General features: G+C 49.0%; 1 protein-coding gene across 3 annotated transcripts in view; it reads right to left on the reverse strand.

Annotated features, from left to right (window-relative positions):
- Positions 1 to 12,291, reverse strand: part of PAMR1 (peptidase domain containing associated with muscle regeneration 1) — a 158,790-nt gene that overhangs the window by 62,259 nt on the left and 84,240 nt on the right. Inside the window, exon 1 of one of the 3 annotated variants that reach the window (XM_045484978.1) lies at positions 11,727 to 11,947. The exons of the other annotated variants lie outside the window; for them this stretch is intronic. The gene's annotated coding sequence lies outside the window, so the exon portion shown is untranslated. Of the gene's footprint in view, positions 1 to 11,726; positions 11,948 to 12,291 lie in introns of those variants that run through there. 3 annotated transcript variants of the gene reach the window in all.

Below are 12,291 nucleotides of genomic sequence, written 5' to 3' on the forward strand. Positions count from 1 at the left end.
CCCCCACTCACGCTCTGTCTCTCTTTGTCTTTCAAAAATGAATAAACATTAAAAAAAAAATTTTGTTTTTAATTAAAGGGGCAGAGAGAGAGAGTGGGACAGGGAATCCAAAGCAGGCGACAGGCTAACAGCAGCAAGCCCCATGTGAGCTCGAACTCACAAACTGTGAGATCATGACCTGAGCCAAAACCAAGAGTCCGACACTTAACCGACTGAGCCACCCAGGTGCCCCTGCTCCCCTCTTTTTTAAATCAGGGCAAATAAAAGCAAGAGAGTTGCAAAGTACTTTGGTATCTTAAGCTCTGTCCTCCCAGCTGCCATGTTTAGAGGCATAAGCCATCCTAGAAGCTCCTATCCAGAGTAGAGAGTCCATTGTTTTGGTCCAGCTTTGGTTCTTCCAGAACTCACTGTGGAAAATGGAAGGCACTCGAGCTCTCAGTCCTGCTCTATCAGTGGGAATACCAAGGCAATGAGGACAATGATGACCAGCTGGCCCAAGTTCAGCTTTCATATACATGGAGGTCGAATGAATGAATCAATGAAAGAAAGCTGGCTGATGTCATTGTCACCATCGTTATTTTGCAGGGTCCCTCGGCAGCCTGACAGTCTGCTTGAAGGCTGTCCGGCTCTGATCTTTCCCTCCTGCTGACAAGATAGAGAGCCCATAATCCCTCAAACAGCAGGTGCTAACCTCCACAGGATGGTGGGGGACTGTGTCCCCGTAGCCTTCAAGTACTGTGTTCTCAACACGACATTTTAAGGAAATAACTTGAAACTGATGGCCGTTAAGGTCCATCTGAAAAAACCCAGAGGATTCTCCATGAAAACAAGGGTCAGCCTGTTCCTTGCAAGACGGAAACATCAGTTGTCAGATGAAAGGCCCTGGTGGAGACCACCCCAGAAGGTGGCAAAGAAAGGCACTTTTGTCAGGTGCTCACTCCTCCTTGATGTTAGAGCCCTCCTTTCTGTCCCCCGAAACCTCCAGGTCCTCCCGTGTAACCACATGTAACTAAAATTTCTACTGAGCTTTTACCATCCTGCATTCCGTAAACCTTCTGAGACCAGAAGGGGGAAAAAAGACGCATAACTCGGGGGTGCCTGGGGGGCTCAGTCAGTTAAGCGTCTGACTGTGGCTCAGATCATGATCTCATGTCTCGTGGGTTCAGGCCCCACGTCGGGCTCTGTGCTGACAGCTCAGAACCTGGAGCCTGCTTCAGATTCTGTGTTTCCCTCTCTCTCTGCCCCTCCCCCACTCATGCTCTGTCTCTCTCTTTCAAAAAATAAATACACTTTAAAAAATGCGATCTGCATTCGCCATACTGAGGTCGGGGCAGCGCACGCCTTTCCTGACTCCCCCAGCGTCGGACCTCCTGCTTGCGGGATCGGGATCCATGACAGGCAAACCCCAGGCAGGCAGGATGGGGAGTCAGGGGACAGGCGATGCTTATGCAATGCTGACTGGGCCCTCGGGGACTCCTTGTCTCCTCCTAAGCCTTTGAGAACCAACCTGTCAGCCAGAGACCCTCGGTCCCAGCCTGGCTGGGTTCCCCAACTCGGTGACATCTGGCTGCCCCTTTTTACAGCTCCTCTTGTTAATGAGATAATGACAGCTGTGGAGCCAAGGTTTTCGTCACCGCCTCTGGGTATCAGGAGTGAGAAAACTTCTCAGGGATTCTGTAGAAATCTGGTTTTTAGGCATGCACACAATGGGGAGGGACGGGGAGGTAAAAGTCAGTGTGTCACGAGCTGTCCCTACTCACCCTTTATTAAGCACACTGTTCTCTGCTGTGGTTCTTCATTCCCTCCTCTGCACCCCAGGCTCCAATACCCGCAGGGCATGCCCACACCAGCTCACTGAATCCTCAGAGCCACCCCTCAAAGTAAGTATTATTTTCTTCGCTTGACAGATGAGGAAACTGAGGAACAGACAGGGTAAATAAACTGCCCCGGGCGGCACAGGTTTCAGGTGAAAGAAGGAAGATCGGAACCCACCTCTTTCTAGAGCCAGAGCCTAGAAACAGATTCCTTCCAACACACTAGCTTCATTCTAGAGAGTTCACTCCCCTGACTTTGCAGATTAAAAATTCGGCAGTGACGAAATGGACACGTTTGGGAAACAGACCACCCAAATTTTAATCCTGAAATCTGTCCCTCTTTTATGCTGCTGGACAACCGCAGACAAGACACCTTCCCCCAAAGCTTCAAGCGGAGAGGTGTAGGCCGATGGTGTTGTCGACGTCATTGCGGTGGAAGAAGGCGATGAGCAGAAAGGGCTTTGAAAGAAAAAGTACAGATTTGTCAAGACATTACCAATATTCTCTGCAGGATAAAGAGCCATCACGTCTTTGGCTAAGACACAGATGGCGAAGGGAGTGAAGGGGGTGAGTAATAATGTCTTCTCCTGAGGCCCACACATACATGGCATTTTTCAGCAGTAAGCTCATGTTTAAATCATGGCATTCTGAATTCCTTGCCTTGCTTCTGGATTTCTTCGTCTCTTTTTCCTAATACTCCCTCTTCAGACACCCATTTAAATAGGACATACCTCACCTCCTGCTGCTTCTCTTCTAGAAATAGAAAGTCGACATCCATAGCCAAAGGGAACAAAACCTAAACTCTGGCATTTGGAAGGGCCCCCCAGTTGCCATTATCCTCAACAACTGTGGTGCTGGAAATCCTTGAAGGACAGCTGCTTCTGGGTTACTTCCATTGTTGGAAAACGAGCGAGCTGACTGGGTCTTATTTTCTCAGTAGAATTGGCTACTACAAAAAAAGAAATTTAATAATGCATCTAAAAGCACTTGGCAATCGAATTCAGCAAATTATTACATCAACCAAAACATCAGAATGGCCAAGTTAAAAACAATAAAACTTAAGCCCTACCCTAAAAATCCAATCTGGATTTCCCTGGATCGAAGAATTCTACCAACCACCCCACCTGCCCCCAATCTTCCACACTTTCAAACCCTTCTTTCTGAATCGGGAGCACGTCAAGGCTACACAGGAGTCTTGGTCGGCCACATCTCCCTCCTTGCCAATAGCTTCCAGGGTTAGTGTTACTGTCTTCAGATCCAGGGTCACGGATGCCCGGCAGAAGCCAGATTTTCCTCCTGCCAGAGCCAGCTGGCCAACAGCACTGGTCGAATGTGGAGGGAAGTTGAGTGAGGATGATGCGTTTGTGATGGTATGCCCTGTTCACGGAACCCTAAGCTGGCAGCAGCTTCAGGCAGGCCAGCCTTCATTATAGCTACCTCCCCCAGCTCTGTGGGCTAGAACAAGAGAAGGGGAACTTCTTTTTGCCTGAGGCTTCCTGCTTGGCTCCACCTTCGAATCGCAACAGGGGGCCAGGAGCATCTCCCGTTTGGGACACCAACATTATGGATCCAGAATCACCTGCTCTGAAAAACACTGACGTCTCAGCCCCTGCGAGAAACTACCGTTCACCCTGGTGCAAACACAGAGAAACTAAGGCACTGTGCGGAAGGGCATTTCCTCTAAGGTTGTAAGGTGGGTGCATGCTACAACCAAGGGAAGGTAGCAAGGCTCAAAGAGAGAAACTTACGGTGAATCTTTAGGGGATTTTTTTTTCTGACAGAGCCACAGGGAAAGAGGATAGGACTGTGGACTGAGGCAAAGAGGGCCTCCAGGGGACCTTGTAACTCCCACCCTACTACACACAGAACCGCCAGTGTTTCCTCTCGATACCCTGGGAAATGTGTGCTGGTGGGAAGTACAGTAGAAGGGAGAGAAGGAGACGACTGTAACTTCCTGAGCACTCCTGTTTTGCGAGGCGTTTCACTAATCTACTTTAAGTAGACTCTCATTTAACACCTGCAATAAACCCATAATACACTACAATCCTCAGTCTACAGGTTGGAAGGTGGTAAGGCCACATGAAAAGGGTTAAGTAACTTGCCAGAGAAAAGCAGCCACGAACAACAGAGCCAGGACTCAAACCCTGCCCCATCCTTTAAACCATAATACTCTACACCCCGTGTATATACATATTCATATAAACACACATCCACATCTCTACTCTTCTGTGTATGTGCGTATTCAAACTTGGACACATCCGTACCAAGATATCTGTGTCAAAGGTGAATTCCAGAATTATGGCAAGTAAAGGCTGGATCTTTGCTGAGGTCATGGATGACTTGAGTCTACTCTGGCAAGATACCCCTTAAGGGAACAACAGGTCTTCTCCCTTACCCATTGCCACCGCAGTTATCCAATCTGAAACAAGTCAGGGCAGAAAGAAGGGGCAGGCAATGCGAGGGCCAAGAGAGAAGCCGCGTTGCATGACAACAAGAACAATATTTAGCAAAGGCAGGAACAAAGAAGTTCCCAGAAGCAGCAAACAGTGGGTTGATGAGCAGCTCAAACTCACGTGCTGTCTCTTTGGGATACAGCCCCAGTGTAAACAGCTCAGACCACTTCAGGGTGTGCAAATCTTGGTCACAGTGACTGGGCTATTCCCGAGCTGGCAAGCACCAGGGTAAATAACAAGGGATTGGAGACAAGCCTCCGGGTGTGCAGGGTGGGGGAAGGAGGAGTGGAGAAGAGAGGGTAACTGGTGATGAACAGTCCTGGGACTCAGTGCCTCCAGGGATTCGAAGGATGCTCAAGTAGCATCCTTGTGAAGGGGAGACTTGGTGACAGTCAAGGATACAGTCTAGTTGGGGAGTCAAGCCACAGCTCCATCACTCCCCAGAACTGCTGTGTCACTGTGGGCACCTGCTAATCAGATTCAGTTTGTCCAATGATCCCAGACCGACTGCATTACTGTAGGCAACCTGACTATGAGAAATGAGTTTTCTCAATGAACCATGCAGGTCAATGCTGGCAAGGATGTTTCTCAACATGAACGGGGCTCTTTCACTCTCTCAGGGAGTGGTAAGTGACTAGGACATCAGACTTCCTGCCCTGCCCTCAGCAGAAGGCTAATGAGAAGCCCCTGTTTTACAAACTTTCAAATTCCCTTCTTCCCTTATCCTCCATAATGGTGAGGTATTCTTCAGCGTTGCGTTCCTTATGGGCAAGGGAGCAGTCTGCCAAACTATAGTCTAAGGAGCAGTAACTCCACTGGTGGTATAAGGTATTGTGTGAAAAGACATTCCGTGCTTAACCTTATAAAATGCTAATCACTGCTTTCTTTATTGCAGGGCTTAGCAGTGTCTATAAATGCTTTGTGCACAGTTAATCTCCACATTCCCCAGACATTTTTCAACATAACGCCCTCGGTTTTGTTTGTTTATTTTTGCCGAATATCTTCCAGCATTAGAATGCCATGAAACCCACTTTGGAAAAATGTCAGACCGGACCAACAGCTCTTCCGATAGATTGTTCAAGTGCCTTAAGGAAAAGAACTCTGTCTTGTTCATCATGACATCCCCAAGTACCTAGGATCGCGCCTGGCCCCGGGGTAGGTGTGTGATCAAGTTTGCTGAATAAATACCTGAATGTGGACACGTGAAGCACGTGTGATTCCCAGGGAAAGGTCACTTCTGACAAAGAGTGAGGTTAGAAACGGCTCTTGCTGTCACACGGGAGTCTCGATGGTGCAGTAGGAGGAATCCATTGGGTCTATTACTGTGAATATTTTTGTTAACTGTAGTGTGTAGCTCATTTCTACAAAGACTAGGGATGCTCGCTTGTTCTGTTCCACCAGTGGGTTGGCCAGGGGAGCCGGGCTTGCACAGAAGGAAGGCTGAGCACCACGCAGAAGCAGGCAGCCAACCACCCACTGGGAGGCAGAAAGCCAGACCAAGAAATCCTGCAACAAACATTCTTTACTGGCACCCAAACCCCCGCTTCTGCTCACAACCAGGTGAGCCAAGGGGATGTGGCAAAGTATGGGAGTAGAAGTGACCAGCTAGAAGCTCAACTCCGGCAACGTGTCCTGGGACACCTCAGGTGCTCTCCACCTTCACTGCTGATCCGGAGGGAAGATCCCAGCATGAGGGCAATTCACTGATCACAGGCAAAGGAATCCTGTGAAGGAAGTGGAGAGGGGGCTCTGAAAAACACTGGCCCTTCAGCTCCTCAGTCTTCAAATGATTCATTTGACTTGAAGCAAACTGGGTCAACATCCCCTCCATTTAGTGGTTTTCCATTCAACTGGCTGAAAAACCTTTTTTTTAAAACCAATCGTGGACTCAGCTTATGAGGACAACTGCCTTGTCTCCCCATGAGCTAACGTTGCCCGACTGCGTTCCTCACTCTGTTCTGGCGGCAGCCCCGGTTTTCCAATCACCAAACCCACTGACCAGACTTCTACTCACACGGAGACTCACTGCCAAACCACTAACGCAGCCCTCTGAAACGGCCAGAACCTCAGGGAGGGTGGTGACACAGACACCCACACCGCAGGAATAAAGGCATTTCCCCAGCTCCAGAGGCAGAAGGGTGACAGAAATAGGTGTCTTCATTTGCTGCCCAGACGATGGGGGCACTTCTCTTAACTGTTTCACGTTACTGTCTGGTAGACAGTAGATCCTTATTCATGGTTGAAATGAATTGGTTAAAGCCCATCTTAATTTTACTGGAAGGGGATGTGTCTCCATCCCCTGCTATATCCATCAACTGCGTTATGCCAGAAAAGAAGGGGAAAAAATGCTTGCCTTTATTTATTCCAGGCCTGCTTCTCCCATTCCAAAGCGTTAAGGGTTTACACACTGATGATCTTGACAGAATAAATCCATAAAGGAGATAGGCTACATAGTATCAGGGCTGGACATGAAACACGGCTCATCTTTAACTCTATCCCTTTGCGAACAGACACGTGATTCCGACGATAAAAGTTGACCACGAGAGAAAGAAAGTCTCACTTTCTATGCTGATTCAGAATAAGACACATGATCTTGTGGACAGCGCTCCCAGCAACTGGTTACAGTTTTGGGTCTCTGCTCAGTGCCTCAGTTTCCTTCAGGGAACGGCTCCCCCCCAGTCCCAGATCCCACATGGGCCCACGGGGGCTTTTGACGCCTCTCTCCCTCCTCCCGCATCCTCTCCGTCTCCGCAGTGGTGAGCATACGGCCTCACTTCTGCCATTCTGAGCACTTTCAATGCCCAAGGGATAACCAGATTTCTTTACTGACACCGTGTTCTTTTATGAGTCAGCCAAAATACAGCCAGCACATCTACGTACCATAGTCAGTGTCACGGAGGGCTTCAGTGTGTGTTACGGAGCCAGACCGTCTGGGCTCCAACATGGATGTCCAGCCATGTGGCCAGGGCGAGTACTCTCTACCTAAGTTCCTCCATGTGTCATTAAATAAATTAAACGTAAGGCACATAGGACAGAGCCCGGTATTTACCACAAACGCCATTAATTATCTGGGTGGCCAAACTTACGGTCAGGTCCCTTATACACGAGAGGATGGGAGGCTATTTGGTGCTTCCATCATCAAGGGTGAAGGGTTTGAGGTACAACCCCTACCCACTCTGCTATCAACCATGCGGGCTCTGGGTCTGTCTCACAGATAACTGTACCCCAGAAAAATGAAAGGAGTGGAGCTGAGCCAGGAGCAGTGGAAGGTCCCATTGACTAAGAGAGTACAATACCAACTCTAATTCTCTGCCTTCCTTGAGTAGTTTTGCTTATAGGTACAAGGTTTGTTTTTTCCTACACATTTCACTGTCAACCTAATGCCTCAGCCCAGATCTTATGATGGCTGACAAGCAGAATTCCTTAAACACAGACCAGGCTTGGAAGCTGGTAGACTTTTTGCCACTGATCTGGTAGCTTTCAAAGCTCCAGCTGGCCTCTGGCCCCTTTACCCTGGAATTCAGGAACTGGAAAATGTAAACACTGCATTTCCCTCTTCTCTCAAATTAAAAAAAAAAAAAAAAAAAAGAGGGGAGGGAGCTGGGCTCTTGTGACTTTCAGATATCCCAGAGTGAGGGTGACAGGTCCTCCCACATTTGGGGGGAAACGGGGCACCAACTTCCCTCATTTATCACTGAAATGGCACCTCCCCCAATCCACACATACAACAAATCAATCGCAGCTTCTAGAGCTGGTCTCAGGGGAGGCAGGTAGAGACGTCTCTCTTGCATGGGGATTGGCCACCCCTAGTGGGACAGGTGGAAATAATTTCTGACTTAAGGCCAGTCACTAGATCCCCCCAGACACCATTATCTCAGCCATTTCTGTCTAGCCAGTGTAACTCAGATGTAAGTAAGTTTAAATCAACCCCTCAGTCCATGCCAGTGGTATTCCAAAGCCTTCCCTAAGACTTCTGGGTATTTCTGAGAGACTCACATGCTTTAAGCCACTTCTGCCTTTGAGCTCCCATGTCCAAAGGTGCTTTGTCCCCAGCTTATTGACCCAGACATACTACCCAGCTTCATCCTCTGTTTCCATCAAAAGCTCACTCTTGAGAGCTCAAGGGAATAAAACATATTACTGAAGTGTTGGTGGTCACAGAGGTTCTACATGTTCTACAAAACCCCCAAGTTTATATTCACATTCCTTCTTTTCAAAGTCCTGTCAAGGGGCACCTGGGTGGCTCAGTCAGTTGAGCATCCTACTTCGGCTCAGGTCATGATCTCACGGTCCATGAGTTGGAACCCCGCACCGGGCTCTGTGCTGACAGCTCGGAGCCTGGAGCCTGTTTTGGATTCTGTGTCTCCCTCTCCCCTCCCTCCCATCCCCTCCCCCCCCCCCCCCCCACTGCTCGTGCTCTGTCTCAAAAATACATAAAAACATTAAAAATAAAATAAAGTAAAATAAAATAAAATAATAAAATAAAATAAAATAAAGAGTCCTGTCAAGCTACTCAATCCTCTCATGTGTTTCTCCCCAACCAGCACCGAGCGCTCTGCCTTCTGGCTTTCACTCTCCCTTTCCGCCCCGCCCCTCTCAGGAACGCAGTCAAAATCTCACTTGCCAGTAGGAAGTAGCCAGGAACATACACGTAGGTTGAAAAGGTGGGGTGTCTGGCCATAGAGAGGACCAACCTACCTTCAAATCCTACCTAAATACTTTTGCAGGCATTTCGACCCAAAGACTGCCAGACCTTCAGCTCTACGAGTCTCCCTCTTTGCCGCAGGCGACCAGTGCCACCGAAACTGGGGCTAGCAAGGACTCTCCCCTACCACACGGGTCCTGAAGCCGTGCCAAGCGGAGACGTACGTCAGCATAATCGATCCACCTGTTAGATGCGGGAATTTAAGTCACCCAGGTACCAGGCGAGTTTGAGCTCAGGAATTAGACAGTCTGAGCTCACCCCAGGCTCCACTCATCTGCCTGTGCATTCTTTGTCTTTTTCATCATGACTGCAGCAAACTTTAAGTAATGCAAAATTTACCATTTCAGTCACTTTTCAGTGTTCCGTTCAGTGGCTCGTGCAAACAACACCACCATTCATCTCCAGAACCTTTTCATGATCTCACAGTGAAACTCCACGCCCACTAAACGTGAACTCGCCCAACTCTCCTCCCCGCCAGCCCCTCCTGGATCTCCCTGCTCTGTGCACCTTCTATGAGTAAAACCACACAGTATTTATTTTTCCTTTGTGTCTGGCTTCTTTCACTTAGCATGTAATGTCTTCAAAATTCAGCCCTGCTATAGTCAGTGTCAGCACTTCGTTCCTTTTCAAGGCTGAATGGTATTCCAGTGGGTATAGATATCACACTTTGTCCATGGATGGACATCTGGGGTTGTTTCCACCTTTTGGCTATTGGAAATAAGGCTGCGACGGACACTGGTATACAAATACCTGTCCGAGTCCCCGCTTTCGTTTCTTTTGCGTATACACCCAGAAATGGAATTGCTGGGTCAAACGTTTAGGGTTTTTTTTTTTTTTTTTTTTTTTGAGAAACCAGGCCAGTGTATCCTTGAACAGGTCACAGAACCTCTCTAAACCCCGTTTGTAAAATGAGGATGATAACAGCCCCTACCTTATTAGGGTGGCCTGAGAATTCATGCATGTATGGAATTTGGCTCAAAGACTGGGCACAGCATAAAGGTCCACAGATGTTTCATCACGTTGCCGTCGGAAATTAAGGTGCTCAAAACTAAGTGATCTCCAAAGTCACTCCCAGCTCCAAAAATCCATGACCCCACCATCAAATTATTTTCCCGGTGGAGAAGCCACAGCTCTTAGTTACCGATCAGGGGAACACTGTCTTCGTGGTCCCCACGAGAATCCACCCCAGCCAAGATGGCCCAATTTCCAAAGCTCTCTCCTTGGAGTTTGCTAACACATCCCATCATAAACCAACATCTCATTTTTCTTGCCACTCCTTTCCCCTTGCTCTCTTTCCACATTCCCTTTCTCGGCTGGTTGCTCCTGCCCACTGGATATCTGGGCTTCAAATTATCTTCCCCGGTTGCCTCTACGTTCGTTCTCCGCAAGCTAATGTCTTTTGGAAGCAACACTTGCAAAATTATCCATATTAAGGTTTCGTTCCCAAGAGTCACATATTTTACATGAGTTTTTCCTCTTAGGCAGAATCCTGCTGGCAAAGCCACTGCTGTCTGGTGGAGTCACTGGAGTCGGGTTTCTCCCCCACATGCTGTTTATGTTGGGTTGTCACTTGGCCTGATGTTTGCATTCTCACCCTGCAGCATGTGTCCCGTGTCGATGAGCCACAACCACCTCCTGTGCCATCCGCACAACATCCAGTGGATGTTGACAGTTCATCAAACGCTCGTTTTAGAAAAGCAATTAGAGGAAATCTGCTTCCAGGCTCTTCTAGACGGGGCCGGATTCAGCATTCCAGCCGCGAGTGGACTCACTCACTCTTTGAGGAATTATTTCCCTTCTCCACTCTGTTCCTCCCTCTCCCCTCTGACGGTGGACGTTCAACCACCAAAATAGCCTCACTAGGCACGTGAGGCTGCTGGAGGGTGCTACGGGGTTCCGTCAACAGCGTGACTGCCAGGCACCCTTCCCGAAGCTTTTCTGTAGCCAAAGGTAAAAGAGATTCTCGGGTCAGGAGTAAATGGGTTTTGTTTTCCAGATCCCGGGCAAGAAGAGAGGGGCAGCTGACCTTTGTTTTTTAACTGGTGTGGGTTTGAGCCATCTTACCTGCTGTGTTACAAAAAAGGAAGCAGGGGAGGGTTGATGTAGCCACGAGGAACTAGTCCTCAGAGCCCTGGTGCTCTGGGAAGGAACCCCCCGATGGAGTTGGGCTAGGGCCACCAAAAGGCAGAGACGAACAGGGAGGAATCCTAATGAAAGTTGGTGACTTACTCCTGGGCGAGCACTTGTGTTTATGGACTATCAGGCCCCTCGTGGGCTCCTTCTTCCTTCAATATTTATTGTCCCCAGATGCCACTGAGGCAAAACTCCAATGAAACACCCCCGCTTGAGAGCAGAGCGCCAAGGAAGATTTCACCTGGGGCCGGCAGGCTACAGGTGGAAAGTTCTGACCAAAATGGTTGGTTGGTTTGTTTTTCATGTGTCCTGGCTTTTTGTTCATCGTGAAGGGACGTGCCTATGGTCGAGTCCCCTATCTATACAGCAGGCTATTGACTTTAGGCCCTCAGCACCCCCACTTAACCCTGATTCATTCCCGGACACTCGCCAGCTACCTGCAGCAACGGGGTGCCCACCTCTTAAGTAGAACACAGGTGACAAGTAACCAGCAAGGTGACAGGTAACCAGCACAGAAGGCGAGTAGCAAATGCTCACACACTCCCTGCTCCTCCCCAAGCTGCCCTGTTTTGTCACATCTGCACACGTCAGCCTGCCCTTCCCTCAGGACGTCTCACCTACCTCCTGACTCCTGGCCCTGCTCGAGCCAGGTAAGGACAGATGCACCCAGAAGTGCCTGCTTCTCTGCCTGCCAGCGAGCAGTTACAAGACAAGCCTGCCATTCCCTCGCGGGGTCAAGAGGCCCCACAGGAGCTCTGGGTCACATTTCAGCCTCAGTTGTCCCGGGAGCCCATTTGACATGGGGTTTGCGGCTCAGAAAATGATAGTGAAAAACACAGAAGCCAAAGCTCTTTCCAAACAAACACTGTGTGTCCCCAGAAACGATTCTGCACTTTTAACCCCGGCCGTTTTTTGCTTGTTTTTTTTTTTTGTTTTTTTTTTTTTTTTTTTGTTTTTTGTTTTTTTCTCATTCTTATGGGAAGGAAGTGTATATATGCTGAGTGGGTGAATCTCCCAGGCTGGGGCTCTGTTCTGAAGGCTGGGACTGCAGGATTTCAGCAAGCTACATCCACCAGGAGGAACACCCTTGCTGCGAGCCTTGCTCTTGGTTCGTTTTTCTCCTTCCCGCTTCACCTCGGGGGGGGGGGGGGGGGACTCTTTCCAGGGGAAACTTCTCCCTCTTGCT

The sequence above is a fragment of the Leopardus geoffroyi genome, chromosome D1 (assembly GCF_018350155.1).
Source record: "Leopardus geoffroyi isolate Oge1 chromosome D1, O.geoffroyi_Oge1_pat1.0, whole genome shotgun sequence".
NCBI lineage: Eukaryota > Metazoa > Chordata > Mammalia > Carnivora > Felidae > Leopardus > Leopardus geoffroyi.